Below are 17,311 nucleotides of genomic sequence, written 5' to 3'. Positions count from 1 at the left end.
TAATATAATCTTGTTTCTATTGTCCTTTAATTGGAAAAAATTCCCTTACACCCTTCGGGTGTATAGTAAAAAGGAGGTGTGACAGCTGCTTCTGCCCTGACTCTTCCACCTTTTTGGTGAGTATACTCATCTGTGTCAATAAGGTGGCCATATTTTCAGTCATGGAGTAGGATGGTTCTAAGGGTACTAAGTGAACCACTGGAGTGATCGGTGCATTCCTGGTTGACCATCCCGAATTCTGTGTCATCTTGTCAAGCAGACTCTGGTCATATCTCCATGTTTTGCTCAAAAATGCCCCACCAGCTGAGGCATCCACAATATTCTTCATGATATCTGACAATCCCATATAAAACCGCTGCCCCAACATCTGGTTTGGAATACCATGGTGCGGACATATAACCAATATTCCTTTAAAACGCTCCCACGTCTCATGCAGTGTATCCATTGGTTTCTGTTTAAAGCTCAAAATTTCATCAATTTGTTGAGCAGTTTTGTTGGGTGGGTGGAACTTGTTATGGAATTGTTTGACTAACTCATCCCAAGTTGTTATAGAATTTATGGGAAGTGAGTTTAGCCAAGTCTGGGAAGCTCCTGTCACTGAGAATGGAAACAATAATAGCTTGATTGCTTCAGGAGTTACGTTGGGCTGCATTTGGATTTTGCAGATAGATAGGAAATTCTTCAAGTGCTGCTGAGGATCTTCGACTTACGACCCCGAAATAGTCCCTTGTTCTGCAACAAGTGCAGCATGTTATTCGTGATTTGGAATGACTCAGCCTGTATCTGCGGGACTACAATCGTTGTGGATAGATTTTTAGTTGTGGGTTGTGCCCAGTCATAGAGAGCAGCCTCTGGCACTATTGGTACCGTTGGGTTTTCCTCGTGATCTCCCATGACTATTTCGAATTGTGCAGTTGTTGGTTACTGTTTGTTTTTCCGGTTGGACCGATTCAAGGCCTTGAAAACTTTCTCGGGATCTGATAATGCTTCAAATACTTCAGCAGATCTCGATGAGTTTCTAGGCATGCACCTGTGCAACCAAGTCAACAAATGTTAAAATTTCAATGTAAAAATTGGGTATAGAGAAAAATGACTACAATAAGAATTTTTGTACTTCTTTCAATTACAATTAATAACACCGTTAATCCCCCGGCAACGGCGCCAAAATTTGATCACGCCCAACTATGCCTTATAAAAAGAACATGCGGATGTTGCAAATATAATCTGAGTATTTCGCCCAGAGTCGAACCCACAAGGAATTAACCTACCAATTACTCTTATCAGACTCAATAAATTCTACGTAATCAACTTCCCAGACGTTTTGAACAACAATTGAGGATATTTTTACTAACTATGACGAACTACAATTATGTAAGTAAAGACTAACTATGATTAAGTTGTAAACAATTAAGAGAAGGATCTAAAGGTAGTGATTTCCCCTATTGATGGAATCCCTTCCGGTTATGTTTCACATAGATTCACCTAATCATCTCTATCAATCATGAGCACTCTTATTACCGTAAATCTCTCCCCGAGTAATCACGATAATTTACTAGACGCACTCTCCCGAGTTACGCTAACTGGTTTTGTTTATTACAGCTCACTTTAGATTGTACTCAAGGCTTCGTTATCCCTAATCACATCTTTAAACCCGCAGTTATAGATCCCTCTTATACTTTGGGAGTGATGTTGTTTAACAACTACCTAAATATGCACTCTCTTCCGAGTTATGCACACTAAATAGGCACAGCTAATTGAGGATCCTATCAATTAACTACAACAAGAACACAGTTGAACAAATAGAGATTAAACCAGGCAAACTATATTAACATAACAAGAAGTTCATCCTTCAATAGGTTCCATCAAAACCCTAGACTAAATATTTAGCTACTCATAATCGTGTTCATAATTTTCCAAATAAATTGCATAATTAAATTAAAAGGCAAAGATGAAGGAATGAAGAATTTGATGCCAATCTCCTCCGGAAATTGCTCCAAACGTTTTCTCCCTTTCGCAATAGCCTCTGTAGGTCTAAGATATGTCAAAAGTCTTCAAAATAGCGTTTTTACATGTATTTATACCAAGTAGGGTCGGGCCCAGACGAAAAAACCCTTTCCTGCGCGAATTAGGACTAACTCTGTAAAATTCGCACAGCCGCGCCGCAGGCTGCGCCGCACTATGCGGCGCGGTAGTGCATTTTATCTGCAGCCTCATATTTTCGAGTCAATCTCAATTTTACACTGCTGTGCCGCGCAACAGTGCAATTTTCTCAGAGTGAATTTTTTTTCGTCCTCTTTTAACATCCAGACTTGGTACACGACCTCCAAACACAATCCCGGCTTAATGCATTAGGCTTTTACTCAGATTTCAAAGCTCCAAATCGATCAATTTAGCTCCAAATTAACTTTTGAGCTCCGGATCGCTTCCTGCAAGGCATAAAACACGTACTAAGTGTAATTCACTATCATTTGAGCTCAAACGCACATAAAAATGCAATCATTGGAATGTAATATCACTGCTAAAACACGGGTTTCTAGCCTAACATCATTATACACAAGCATACGTGCAATTATTTTTGGATGAATTTAAGAGGATTTTCTTCATTTTTTTTGTGTGTGGTGAAAGTTGAATTTTGAGGATAAATACATACTTGAAAAGCATATATATCCATCGTGATTGCTAAAAAATAAGAAGATCGAAAGAAAGGCTAACCTTAATAAATGAACAATAACGACAGAAGATTAAATTTAACGTAGTTACGTTCTTGTGGTGTTTTGATCTTAATTTTTATAATTACGTTTTATTGAAGTGAATTTATCATGCCACATTTTAAATATAAAAAAAGTACAACAGTATATAGATGATTAAGCCAAATCAAAATTGTCTGATTAAATGAGTACGAAGGAGTCCTTGACTAACTTAACTTTAAAGATAGGTTTAGTTCTTGGTAAATACTTTTTAGTTGAATTTATAACTTTATCAAATAAGAAATATAAAGTTCTAAAACTCCTACAATTCTACATATAATCCCATGTATAATTAGGCAGTGCTTGTATATATAATATGAGAAGTCTTTTACGTGCTTGTGGAACTTTTCTTCGCCAACTTTCCTCATACAAGTAGTTATTATAATTTTAATCAATTATGAAGTTGTTTCTTTGAAGGAATATTGTATATTTTAGAATGGATTGAGTCCCAACAGAAAAATGTTACTTAGTCCTAACCCAAAATTATATTTATACTCATTATTTAATTGCTACATAAAGGAAATATCTATCTATAATTAAAGCAGAAGACAAAAACACCTCATGAAGTCAAATGGCAGAACAATAGAATGACACATGGCATAATTAGTTATTAAATTAGTTATTGGTTATTCTTTTTAATTTAAATATATCTAAAAATAAAAATAATTAAAAAAACTACCATATATATATATATATATATAAATAATTAAAAAAACTACCATATATATGTGTGTATATATATATATAATTGGTTATAAGTATATTAATTGGTTACTTTAATTTAATTAATAAATATAGATTTCTTATCTATATCTATATTAATAATTAACTATAATAAAAAAATAAAAAAATATATATATAAAAAAATAACTACCCATTCAAATTGGGTGGGAGTAGTTTCAAGTTGGAATTTTTAAATTATTTTAAAATCAAAAAGCAAAAAAAAATAAAGCTATAAAAAACGGAAAAAAACATAAGAAAAACTACCCATTCAAATCGGGGAATAGTTTCAAGTTGGAGTTTTAAAATAATTAAAATAAAAAAAGATATCTTATAATTAACTATAATAAAAAAACGAAAATATAAATATATAAGAAAATAACTACCCATTCAAATTGGTAGTTATTTTTAATTAATAATTAGTTATTGGTTATTATTTTTGAATTTAAATATATATAAAAAACGAAAATTAAAAAATACAAAACTACCATATATATATATTGGTTACTTTATATATATATATATATATATATATATATATATATATATATATATATTGGTTACTTTAATTGAATTAATAAATATAGATATCTTATAATTAAAAAAAATAAAGCTATAAAAAACGGAAAAAAAAAACAAAAGAAAAACTACTCATTCAAATCGGGGAATAGTTTCAAGTTGGAGTTTTAAAATAATTAAAATAAAAAAAGATATCTTATAATTAACTATAATAAAAAAACGAAAATATAAATATATAAGAAAATAACTACCCATTCAAATTGGTAGTTATTTTTAATTAATAATTAGTTATTGGTTATTATTTTTGAATTTAAATATATATAAAAACGAAAATTAAAAAATACAAAACTTCCATATATATATATATATATCATTCAAATCATGGAGTAGTTTCAAGTTGGTGTTTTAAAATACTTTTAAAATAAAAATAGATATCTTATAATTAATTATAATAAAAAAACAAAAATATAAATATATAAGAAAATAACTACCCATTCAAATTGGTAGTTATTTTTAATTAATAATTAGTTACTGGTTATTATTTTTGAATTTAAATATATATAAAAAACGAAAATAAAAAAAATACAAAACTACCATATATATATGTGTGTGTGTGTGTGTGTGTGTGTGTGTATATATATATATATATTGGTTACTTTATTTAAATTAATAAATATAGATATCTTATAATTAACTATAATATAAAAACGAAAATATAAATATATAAAAAAATAACTACCCATTCAAATTGGTAGTTATTTTTAATTAATAATTAGTTATTGGTTATTATTTTTGAATTTAAATATATATAAAAAACGAAAATAAAAAAAATACAAAACTACCATATATATACATATGTGTGTGTGTGTGTGTGTGTATATATATATATAGTGGTTACATTATTTAAATTAATAAATATAGATATCTTATAATTAACTATAATGTAAAAACGAAAATATAAATATATAAAAAAATAACTACCCATTCAAATTGGGTGGGAGTATTTTCAAGTTGGAGCTTTTAAATTATTTTTTTTAAAAAGCAAAAACAAAAAAAGCTATAAAAAACGAAAAAAAGAGAAGAAAAACTACCTATCCAAATCGGGAGTAGTTTCAAATGTGAGATTTAAAATAAAAAATGAAATTAAAAAAAAAATTATCAATTCAAATTGGGGAGTAGTTTTAAGTTGGAGTTTTAAAATTATTTGAAAATAAAAAAACAAAAATAAAGAAATAAAAAAAAACTTCAGAGAAAAATATTAAATAACGTAATATGCTAATGAAACTTTCTATTAACAATGTAGTAGCATTAAATATTTGAAAATATAATAATGAAAAATACATAACAAAAAAGTTATTCGATGCGCTGCCTGTATAAGTCCCGTTAGTTTAACAAAGATTTTATTCACTAAAATTAGATAATATTATTAAGAACAACAGAATCTATATATTATTATCTATATATTACTAAAAGGAGAGGAAAAATCCCTTTCTTTGAGCCAAGTGGCAGCCTAAAAAAAAGTCACATGACATAATTAGTTACTAAATTTATTATTTAGTTAATAATTAATTATTGATTATTCTTTTTGAATTTAAATATATAAAAAAACGAAAATAATAAAAAAATATAAAACTACCATATATATGAATATATTCATATATATTAATTGATTACTTTATTTGAATTAATAAATATAGATATCTTATAATTAACTATATAAAAAACGAAAATATAAATATAAAAAAAATTACCCATTCAAATTGGGTGGGAGTAGTTTCAAGTTGGAGTTTTTAAATTATTTTAAAATAAAAAAGCAAAAAAAAATCTATAAAAAAAAAAGAGAGAAGAAAAACTACCCATTCAAATCGGGGAGTAGTTTCAAGTTGGAGTTTTAAAATAATTTTAAAATAAAAATATATATCTTATAATTAACTATAATTAGAAAATGAAAATATAAATATATAAAAAAGTAACTACCCGTTCAAATTGGGTGGGAGTAGTTTCAAGTTGGAGTTTTTAAATTATTTTAAAATAAAAAAGCTATAAAAAACGAAAAAAAGAGAAAAAAAACTACCCATTCAAATTGGGGAGTAGTTCAAGTTGGAGTTTTAATATAATTTTAATATAAAAAACAAAATTAAAAAAATAATAAATTACCAATTCAAATTGGGGAGTAGTTTTAAGTTGGAGTTTTAAAATTATTTAAAAATAAAAAAAACAAAAATAAAGTAATAAAAAAAACTTCAGAGAAATATTAAATAACGTAATATGCTAATGAAACTTTCTATTAACAAAGTAATAGTATTAAATATTGAAAGATATAATAAAGAAAATACATAACAAAAACGTTATTCGATGCGCTGCCTGTATAAGTCCCGTTAGTTTAACATAGATTTTATTCACTAAAATTTAGATAATATTATTAAGAACAACAGAATAAAATTTAAAATAAAAAAAATCAATAGTAATAAATTATATATCTTCTCATATATTACAAAAAGAAAGCGAATACTAAATATTGTTTAATATAATAAAGAAAATTAGAACAAAAAAGTTATTCACTGACTATATAAGTACGTATGATTTAATAGAGATTTCATTATTGGGTATATCGTATTGACAAACAAGATGACAATTGAATTTTATTAAAGCAATACGATCTAACAGGATCAAACAAGCCTGATCATAATTTAATTTAATTAATATTTTTTTAATATTGACCGCGCATCGCGCGGGTACGACTACTAGTTAACTTTAAAGGGCAAAACGGTCGATCAATTTTTTGGGATATTTTTGTCTCTTAACATTTAGCTTCTTAACATTCGTGCTTTTATAATAATACTAATATCTATGTACGTGTGTTGCACGTATATCCTTGTCAATTGATTTAAATTTTGTATAACAATGATAAATTTACTTCCATGTAGACCTATTAAATTTAAATGAATTAAATATTTTTCAAACCTTCAAAAATAAAATATTAAATGAAATTTATTAGATATTTATTGCTGTCGCTCTATATTTCTAAATGATTTTCTAATTATGGAATGTCATACTACAAAGCATTTTTTTTTTCTTTTTCTCAACAGATAATTAAGTTCCAAAGTAATTTAAAAAAGAAAAAAGCCTTATGAATCAATAATAGTCATATATTGGTGGTGGTTAGCGAATCAAGTTTTGTTTGTTTAATTAATTTTATAGAGATTCGGTTACCTTTTTCTGTAGTTGAATCTTTATGCACGACATCGTTGACAGTTAAAGAGTATGGATATGAAGTTGTCTTATAGTTACAAAGATATTTCTCGAGTTTATAACCCAAATATTTGATGGACGATAGGCTGCAAACTTTATAAATAAAGGGGACATAACTATCATTAGGATTAAGAGTTATAGTAAAAAAAGGATTTATCAAGATAAAGTAACAAGAGCACACAATAAATAATAGGATGAAGAGTTACGGTTGACCAAGAAAAAAAAACTTATTCTCCAAACTTCCATGCTTGCTGGTTAAAATTTAATAAGTAATGGTCTTCAACATTTTATTGAATAGTACTGCCTGGATTTTTGTCCCCTATAAAATAATATAAAAATAATTTTAGATTAATTAAAATAACACAAATAAGTAATAAATTATATCAAAATAAATATACAAAAGAAGTCTACCTCTTCGTCAACAAATGTTAAATGCCAACGCAAACCCTCACCTTTGTCGTTCTTATATTTTATTATTGGTCCTCTTCGAATAACCAATACCTTAATTACCCATTCAACATCATAAAGTTTAAGGTTATTTATTATGACACATTATTTTTCCAAATCCGATTCCATTACAATGCGCGAAATACCTGCAATATATAAGTAAAAACTGCAAAATATTATGTAATAGCTGAAAATTAATATTGTTACACTAACATTAGTTGAAATAACACAAACCATTAATCTTTAAAGATATACAATTTAAATATAATACTACGTCAATGTAAAAGACTTTGATATGTAAAACTAAAAACTACGCCGAAAAACAAAGAAGTACAACACAAAAAACAATAACAATAAAAGTTAAGATGTCATTGTTTTTCTCTCTAATTCATAGACATGCATTACTCAATTACTAAAAATGGGAACTTACTCAATTACGAAAAACAGAAACAATAGAGAGAACTAATAATACTTTTGAAGAAAATTGCTTCGTTCCACACCAAAATCTTTAGAGAACAATGTGAAGCAATGTCATCTTTTATAGGAATAATTAGCTTATTCTTTTCCTACATGAATTCGTGCAATTAAGCTAAATTCTATGGGAGAAGATTAAATAAGAAAAAATATTATTGTCAAAAAAGGAAAAGGCTACAAAAAAAATATTGGCGGTGAGTAAACTGAATCCTATGGGAGAAAATTAAATAAAGAAAAATTGGTGTAAAAAAAGGAAAAGGCTTAAAAAAAAAGTTGAGCTATGTAGAACCAAATCGGCCAAAAAGTAGATCGGCCAAAAATAGGCGTCTAGAATTTGACCCAAAGTGAACTATGTAGCATTAATGTATGCGTAGTTTAAATGGAAAGAAAAATAGTCTCAGGTAATTTATAATTATATCCTTAAATTATACAAATTATTAAGGTTATAAAAGTCGATCAATATTTCAAGGATATTTTAGTTGTTCAACATTTAATCTAAATTATTCATGCTTTTATAATAATATAGATAGATAGATAGATATAAATAACTTTTCACCGAAACTCCGAGAGGTAAAAATTTTCCCCCTATTTAGTTTCTTATTTCAGTCGTTGGGACCGTATTATCAAGTAACTAAAATCTTTTAAAAATTTTATGATGCGTCGATAATTACTTTGTAGAAGAGAATCGGATTCTCGAGTTAGTCAAATTCGTTAATAATTGATGTTGCATTATTTTTAGACTGGAGTAGAGGTGCAAATTTATTTTTGAGTTGACTTCTGAGCTAAATTGTATGCAATCATATATTTGTTTTGTACTGCAGTAGGTCTGAGCAGTATTCAGAATATAATTCAAAACCAGTGCCCTAAATTTTTCTGCAAATCCAAGGCCTTTTTTCTCCTTACAATCAATGTTTAGACATTTCTTTCTCAATCTAGCTTACTTATTTCAGGTGTACAAAATTGTAAAGCTAGCTAATACACAACATATCTCATGAATTACAACTTGACCTAAAGCAGTCACTCGACTAACTCCAGGTCCAATAGAAGTAGTAAGCTTTACGACTACCCCAGCAGCAACAGTTGAAGCGGCCGAAATCGGTGGATAATTTCCTCATACAGCCAGTACGCAACGTTTTTTCATTACCTAGAATTGCAAGTCCCAATAGAGTTTTGAGAAACTCCTTTTTTTTCAAGGAAAGAGTAAGAAAGGAACCTCAGAAGCACAAAATCTATGCTACAGACATAGTCATAATCTGACGAGCAAGACCAGGATCTTGTTGTAAGAGCTCCCTAAGGTTATTCTCCACCTCCGCCAGATGCTTTTCTAGATACTCTTTAGAAGTCTGCAAAGATGCAATTGCGGTTTCACTATCCTTGAGTTTTTGGTCTTGCTCATCCATTAACAGTCTTTGGCTCTAAGATAAACGTTCTTCCTATGGCTTTGTATGTATTAGTATCATCAGAGAGCTGCTTCAGTTCCTCCAATGTCAAAAAAGCGCGCTTCTTTTCTGTTTCTTTAGTTCCCATCTGCGTTTGAACCTGCTTCAATTTCCCGGTAGTCTCAATCATGCGACCTTGAATTTCAATAAAAGCCGCTCTATTTGCTTCGTCGGCCATTTTTTCAACTTCAACTCCGAGTGCTGATACAGAAGCTGAAGCCCTAGTATATGATTCTACTTTCTGAAGCTGAGTGAGATTTGCCAACAAGAGAGAGACGGACTATGCAATCATATTGATTTTCTAATTGTCTGGGATATTGCTGATTATTTAGCTAGAAATAGATTTCTTATTTCATGTTTGTTGTTAAATTACAAAATGACCTTTTATTGGAAATATTATTTTATCTACTAATTATAGTTTATTTTGCAATAATTTTAGAAGAAATCTACCCGTAGACCAAGTTGAAGGAGTTTGACAAGCACTTAGTATTGGAGTATTAGAGCATGTAATGGCCTTATCACATCTTGCATGCCAAGTAAATTGTGATTAGCTAGCTTCTTCGATTTATAGTACTTATAATTTGTCACCTTGGCGCTCTTTCTGCCGCATGCTTTCATGCAAACACGGTTTATTATAAATTTCAAGATCTTGTTTCTAACTTTAAATAGCTATATATAATTACTTGATGTCTTCGTCAAATACGTGATCATGAAAGTCTTTTTAGTAGAGGAACAAAAGATTGCGAAGAAGGTTTTGAAGATTTAGAGAACCAAGAAAAGTACTGAGCCCAAGAGCTAGAAAATTATGAGAGTAATTCCCATGCTGCAGGAAATCATGACATGTATTTAGTTTTGGTAAGATATTATTTTGCTTTCTTTTTAAATGCGATATTTGATTTTTTTTTTCAGTTTGTTCAAAAATAATTTCAGCTGGGTTTTTATGCTTTATTGTAATGTTTAAAATCCCGATGGTGATTTTCAATATAGTTGTGAGTACGTAGCGCTTTTTTGCTTCAGTCTTAATCAGCAAGTTATTTTTTTAAAGAAAATTGATTAGTTATGAGTTGAAAATAATTAGTTGGTAAAACATCTTGTATTTATCAATTTATGAAAATAGTAATTGGTAATAAAATTAGTTTATTTATCCTATGTCCCAAAGAAACAAGATGCCTCGCACAAAGTTTTTAAAAAATTAGAATCAAGGTAAAGGTGTTGTATTTGATATTTGTTTGTTATCTGCACTTTTTTTGCTCGATGTTTTTGTTGTCATTAGGTTTTATTATTTGGTGGTGTATACATATGTTTGGTTTATATAGCATACTAAGTTTATAAGGAATTTGCTATAGTTACAAAAGGATAGAGGTCTAAAACATATGAAAAATTGAACCTGAGATGTCAAATACAATGTATATTTTGTTGTCAATATGTTTATTGTAGTGTATTGTGTACATATGCTGCAATGTGTGTGCGTTTGTATCATAATAAAATATCTCCGAGATAATTAACTGAATTTTTTACCTTTAGAAGTATATTTAATTTTAACTCAAATCACCATAAGATCTGTAAGTCATCAAACATTCTTAAATATAGGCTATCATGTATTTTGCAGTCAACTGCGATTAATTGTAAAGTTACTTATGAAAGATTTGTTTAAATGTTCCCACTTACTTCAGTTAATTCTTATTTTCTTTTAAATTGGGCAGTAATATAAAAAGTTGAAGAAAAAATCATTATATTGAATATGCGTTGCAATATAACTTTGTGTATTATTGGATAACAAAATAGTTAGAATAACAATAGCTAATTGATTTTTAACTCAAAAAAGGAGCTTAGAAAATGGGATCACCTAAAATTTTATATCTTCCTATACAAATTTTATATTAACTAACATGGACAAATGCGCATGTTCATCTTTACAAGTTCAAAAGATATTCAATTATTTTATGTTTAACTATTACATCAATGTAATAAATGAGTGTTGCATCTTCTTTGACAAACCTTACTATTTTATATTAATCCTTTTTTTTCGTACAAAAATTTTAATTGACTGACACGGTATACACGTGCAACTTATTCTAAAGCTAATTCTATGATAAGCAAAGAGTAGTAATATTGAACAGGACATATAGGTATATAAAAAAGAGATTTGCCTAGAAAAGGAAACCTTATTATGCGTAAACCTCTTATCAAGTCCAGTTCCCACTTTGTATAGAAAGATATAAACAGACTTTGGGGGATCTGACACATCGCTAATGTAATGCACGTCGAGATAGGAAATTTTTTCATATTATCACCAAATGTTTATTTCGTATGTCCATTCTAGTAGTAACATATAGTAAAAGGTAAAGTGTTTAAAGATTGCTTTGTGGAGATCATTGCACTGGATTTGACATTTATTATCCTTCCATAAGTTATTGTCTTCAATTCTCTATAAAAAAAAATACAAAGGTTCTTCTGATGATGGAATAACAGCTTATCATATTGTCACCAAGCAAGTATCATCTCGAAAAGATGAATATGTTTTCATTTAAATTGGTCCTTTTATTCGCTTTCTTGCTCCTTTCAAAAGGTCAGTTCAAAAATACTGATGTTTCCAAATCATTTATTTTCATATATTTCTTTCCTCTTCTATGCAAAAAGCTTAGAATTTTTGTTTCCCCTAAAAGAACTGGAATGAAGATGTAAATCGTTACACTATAAACATGCTCTTTTACATTAAACATTCTTACGAGTTTCTCAAAAAAGATGCAAATTTAAACCTGTATAGTCAAATTTTAAATATTTAATAGATGATGAAAATTTTACTTTATTGACACAACACTCATTTTCTTTTGAATTTTTATTTGAGAACTATAACAAAAAATGATATGAAGCTTCTTCGATATGTCCCCCCTCTAATGAATAGTGGCGTTGTCACCTTTGTTCAAGGGGTGTCGATTGACACTACTGAGATATGTTTAGTTAATAGTTAATCTCTAGATCTTTAGTTATTGTTAGATATTGATTAGTAGTTAGATACAGTACTGTCAAATTAGCTATTAGCTATTAGTTAGCTAAGTTAATTATATAGCTGGCAACAGTACGTGTACATATACATAGATGTTGTAATAGTGGAAATAAGATGAGAGTCATTTTTCACATCTTTATTTTCCTCTGCTCTCCTCCCAGACATTTTCTTCTCCCTTTCGAACATTCTAGATCCTCCATTGAAGCTCTTGTAAAAGCTTCGTCTTAGCTCAGAGTAAGAAGCTCAATATGGTATCAGAGCCGGCGTGACATCCTCACCGGAGATCTGTCGGAATTTCTCTTTCTTAAGACCTCCTTCTCTCTGTCATCTGCTAGGTTTCGTTTTTGCGATTTCAAGCTGCAGAATTTGTGCGAAGTGAAAGCATTTTGCACGATTGAACAGTTTATTCAACGAGTTGCTTAGGAAATAAATCAATTCCATCATCTAGATCTTTTCTCATGGCTATCGATCAGACCGAAGAACTCACATCCAGTACGAGCAGAAACGATCAACCTATTATCGATGTAAGCAGTCCTCTATACATTCATCCTTCGGATAGTCCCGGAGTGACTCTAATACCAGTTCCTTTTGATAGAATTGGGTATAGGTCATGGAGAAGGAGTGTATTGAGAGCCCTGTCAGTCAAACATAAATTAGGGTTCGTGAATGGAGACTGTAGGAAGCCTCCTCCTAATTCTCCACAATTTTGTCAATGGGAAAGAAGTGACGATATGGTAACTTCCTGGATTCTCAATTCCCTGTCAAAGAAAATTTCCGATAGTGTTGAATATGTCAAATTATGGAGAGAATTGGAGGATCGATATGACCAAACGAATGGTGCAAAGTTGTATCAAATCCAAAAGGAGATTAATGATCTAGTCCAAGGATCCTTGGATATTACTGTCATACCTCCTTTTTCGGCTGCACCCCGCAAAGGGGCGTAAAGGGAGTTTTTTCAATTAAAGGACAATCGAAACGGGATTTTATTTAAAGATTCAGAATCGCCACTTGGGAGATTTATGGTGTCCCAAGTCACCGGTTTAATCCCAAATCGAGGAAAAGATTAACTCTGTTTAACAGTCCGCGCACCAGAAATCCGGATAAGAAATTCTGTTAACCCGGAAGAAGGTGTTAGGCATTCCTGAGTTCCGTGGTTCTAGCACGGTCGCTCAACTGTCATATTCGGCTTAATTATCCGATTTTTATACAATTATGAACCTATGTGCAAATTTTAACTTTTAACCGCTTTTATCATCATCAGTATTATTTTAACAGAGAATTGCAACGTTGCGAAAACGTATCTCGAGCCACGTCACATCAATGTACCCGTGGTTATCAACACATTTTGACTCCGTTGAGATTCGGATTTGGGTCACATAAATGTACACCCGAGTTTAAGAAAGTAAATTATTAAAGGCGCGCCTAAAGCGACTAGCGTATCGTCATTTTGGGGAAGGCCGTGAACCTTTGCTAAACGACCCATCCCGAAGTCTAAGGACTTTTACAAATACTTATAGAGGGCCCCGCAGCTTATGTATTTCGTTTGTCGAGGCTCATCTCATTCATTATTAAAAAAAAATTGCAACGTCATGGAAATGCATCTCGAATCACGTCACAATCAATGTACCCGTGATTGTCGGCATATTTCGACTTCGTTGAGATTTGGATTTGGGTCACATAAATGTGCACCCGGGTTTAAGGAGGTAATGTTATTAAAATGCACGCCTAAAGAGGCTAACGCGTGATTATTTTGGGGAAGACCGTGAAATTCACTAAACGGCTCGCCCCGAAATCTAAGTATTTCAATTATACATTTGAAGAGGGCCCCGCGACTTATGTGTTCTATTTATCGAGGCTCGTCTCATTTATTATTTAAAAGGTAAACCTAAAAGCGACTATGATTTTCTATTTAATATCATTGTCTCTAATAATAATAAAAAAAAAACTTAGTTAATGTATGAATTACTATATTAAAATAAACATGCGTGTTTAAAAATGCCCAATTTTGGGGCCTTTGATCAAAGCATCGGGCTAGCAAACATGTTAGAGGCCTAAGGGGGAATGGGCTTGTTACCAAATTCAAATGATCCATACAATTGGGCCATGGTATGGCCCAAATTGCTCATATTAACTTAAACGATCCTGAATGACGTTTCTAAGCCATTAGTTTAATACCAATTCACTAATTCATTACCTATTGTAATTAAAACGAGTTAATAATGCACTGAAAGCAGGTAAACAACTCGCAAAATGATTTATATTTCTAAAACATGCAATTGACACCCCAACTCTGTTTTTAACTAACGGACCAGTCAACGTCATATACCACTGCCATCCTAACATCTAGTTTGACATTTACATGCCTACTATTACCAATTTGAAAAACGGCCCTTAATGCAAACACAATATCACAGGTTCCAAAACAGAATGCTAATTCCAGTTATTTGTAGCTTTAAATGTTTAAACTGAACACACACACTAAACTAGCTATAGCTAATGCCTACAATCGACGCTTTAACCAAATTCTGATACTATTTGCATTCTACACTTTCCTTTTCCTTTTAATTGATGTGGTACATTCCAGAATTATCCATTGGCATAAAAACTGACATTCAGACTTAGTCGAACAGAATCCAATGATCCAGTAATCTAACAGTCACAATCCCAATTAATTTAACAGTCCATCAAGCTCATTTTTAACTACAAGAATCAGTTACCATATGCTAACATGTTTCAGTATGAACTATATTAAAAAAATTCTCGTACAACTCCATTTCAGTCCACTTACTACATACCAACAGGGATCTATATACTAACAGCAGTGACTGAATAATTTAAATACATCAGTCATATAGAAACCAAAACAAAATTTCAACTCTTCACGTATATTCGAACTCCATGTTTTCAGCTTACAAATGCCAGAGTTACAGTTGTGTACCTGGAAATCAGTTACAATGGAAGAAGAAGAAGAGATCAGCCACAGCAATACAACAGCAGCAGCAACAAACAAGGCCAAGCTCAAGACCAAACCACAGTCAAAGCCCAGGAAGAAAGAAGCTTAACCCAAAACATTGAATCTACTAGGAATTAGACTAGACAGAAATAGAACACCTTTCAACAATCAGATAATACCTAGCAACCCTCAAATAAATCACCAAATTCCTTCAAGTGTCTTGAACACCCAAGTACAGAACAGGAACAGAGAGATTTGAACTATTTCTGCTCTTGCAATTAATGTAACAGTGTGAGCTGATTGTCTAAAGCACTCTTTCAAGCTCTTAAGGTTCTAAAGTGTAGAAGAATTCAGTTTTAAAAGCTCTCAAGACAGCTGATCCTCAAATTTTTCTATGAGTTCCAGTTCTTAGAAAATGATTCAAAAAAGGAAACTCTCTCCAGATTTTTTCCAATCTAAGGTTTCTCCCCAGATTTTCAGAAATTATCCTATTCTCCGGTGTAAAAAAAAACCTCCCCCAACTCTGTCCTAAGTGATTCTATTTATAACCAACTGACCATGTCCATGATATTCCCTTACAGCCCATTATCAAGTGTCATGTGCGCAAAGGTATGGGCAGCCCATAATATTCAATTAATCCCCCATGCTTTTATGTTTTGTTCCCCACTAATACTAAATAATTTATTATTTTAATGGTACTCTAATACTTAGTGGACAGAACACTCAAACTACCCATTTCTTTCTGTTTTCAATTCCCAAATTACCCCCTAAAGTTCTGAAATTACTGTCATACCCACTCCCTTTCAATTTGTACCTAATCCATCAGCTATAACCAATTCAATTCGAATTCAAATGACCGTTCAAACTAGCATTTAAATCAGATCAAATGGCATCAACACAAGAACCACGATTCAGTCAGAATTGAAGTAGTACGAATCACATTATTATCAGGTTATTTAATCGGAATTGAAGCATGTAAAAACTAATCGACGACACTTATTCAATCGACTACACGAATTACAACACATACATTCACTAGCAAATAAGAATCGAACATGCACACAGGTGATTCCAATCGTATTGATGGAGACCGGGATTCATAATAAAACTTAACTAATCGATGACACTTATTCAAATCGACTATATAGTTTTATCACATTCATTAACCATGAGCAGAAAAAGTTTGACCAAATAAAGGGTCATTGAAGATGGGCAGAATCAGTCAACAAAAGAAATTGAAAAATCAATAAAACTAAACTGAACAAATAAACACAAAAATGGAAACAAACAGGAAAAGGGAAAATACCTTAAGAACTCAGAAACCGGACGACCCTGACTTGGACTCTGACTCGGACCTTTAATTGAGGTCGAACGGACCTTAATCGAGTGTTCTCAACTGAGAACACTTCGACTAAGGTCCACTAGACACCCAATTTCCTTTAATTTGGACAGATTTCAGCCTTTGGTTTTCTAGGGTTCTTGGGGGGTTCGATTTGGGGTTTGAACGGTTCTGGTCAGATTCGAACCAAACCAAGTGTGTTTTGGGCATGAGGGAGGTCAGGGACATGTCCGGTATGAGTTTGGGACTGGTTGGGGTAGATCTAGGTCCGGCTCGAATCTTCGATTGAAGATTCGAGAAGCTGGAGGTTGATTCGAGGCAAGCGGTTAACAGATCCGTAACGAGGGTGGTCAAGGGGGTGCCTTGGTGTGAGTTTGGGACTGGTTGGGGTGGGTTTCAAGTTTGCTCGAATCT

At 31.2% G+C, this 17,311-nt stretch overlaps 1 non-coding gene and 1 pseudogene across 1 annotated transcript; one reads left to right on the top strand and one right to left on the bottom strand.

The window, feature by feature from the left end:
- The first annotated feature begins 377 nt into the window (after positions 1–377).
- Positions 378–484, top strand: LOC142165153 (small nucleolar RNA R71). Its single transcript, XR_012696104.1, has one exon. It is a non-coding gene; the product is annotated as a small nucleolar RNA R71 (small nucleolar RNA).
- An 8,583-nt stretch (positions 485–9,067) lies between these two features.
- LOC107805208 (prefoldin subunit 1-like) lies at positions 9,068–9,873 on the bottom strand (annotated as a pseudogene).
- Between the last annotated feature and the right edge of the window lie 7,438 nt (positions 9,874–17,311).

The sequence above is a fragment of the Nicotiana tabacum genome, chromosome 1 (assembly GCF_000715075.1).
Source record: "Nicotiana tabacum cultivar K326 chromosome 1, ASM71507v2, whole genome shotgun sequence".
Lineage (NCBI taxonomy): Eukaryota > Viridiplantae > Streptophyta > Magnoliopsida > Solanales > Solanaceae > Nicotiana > Nicotiana tabacum.
This window is presented reverse-complemented; position numbering and strand designations above follow the sequence as displayed.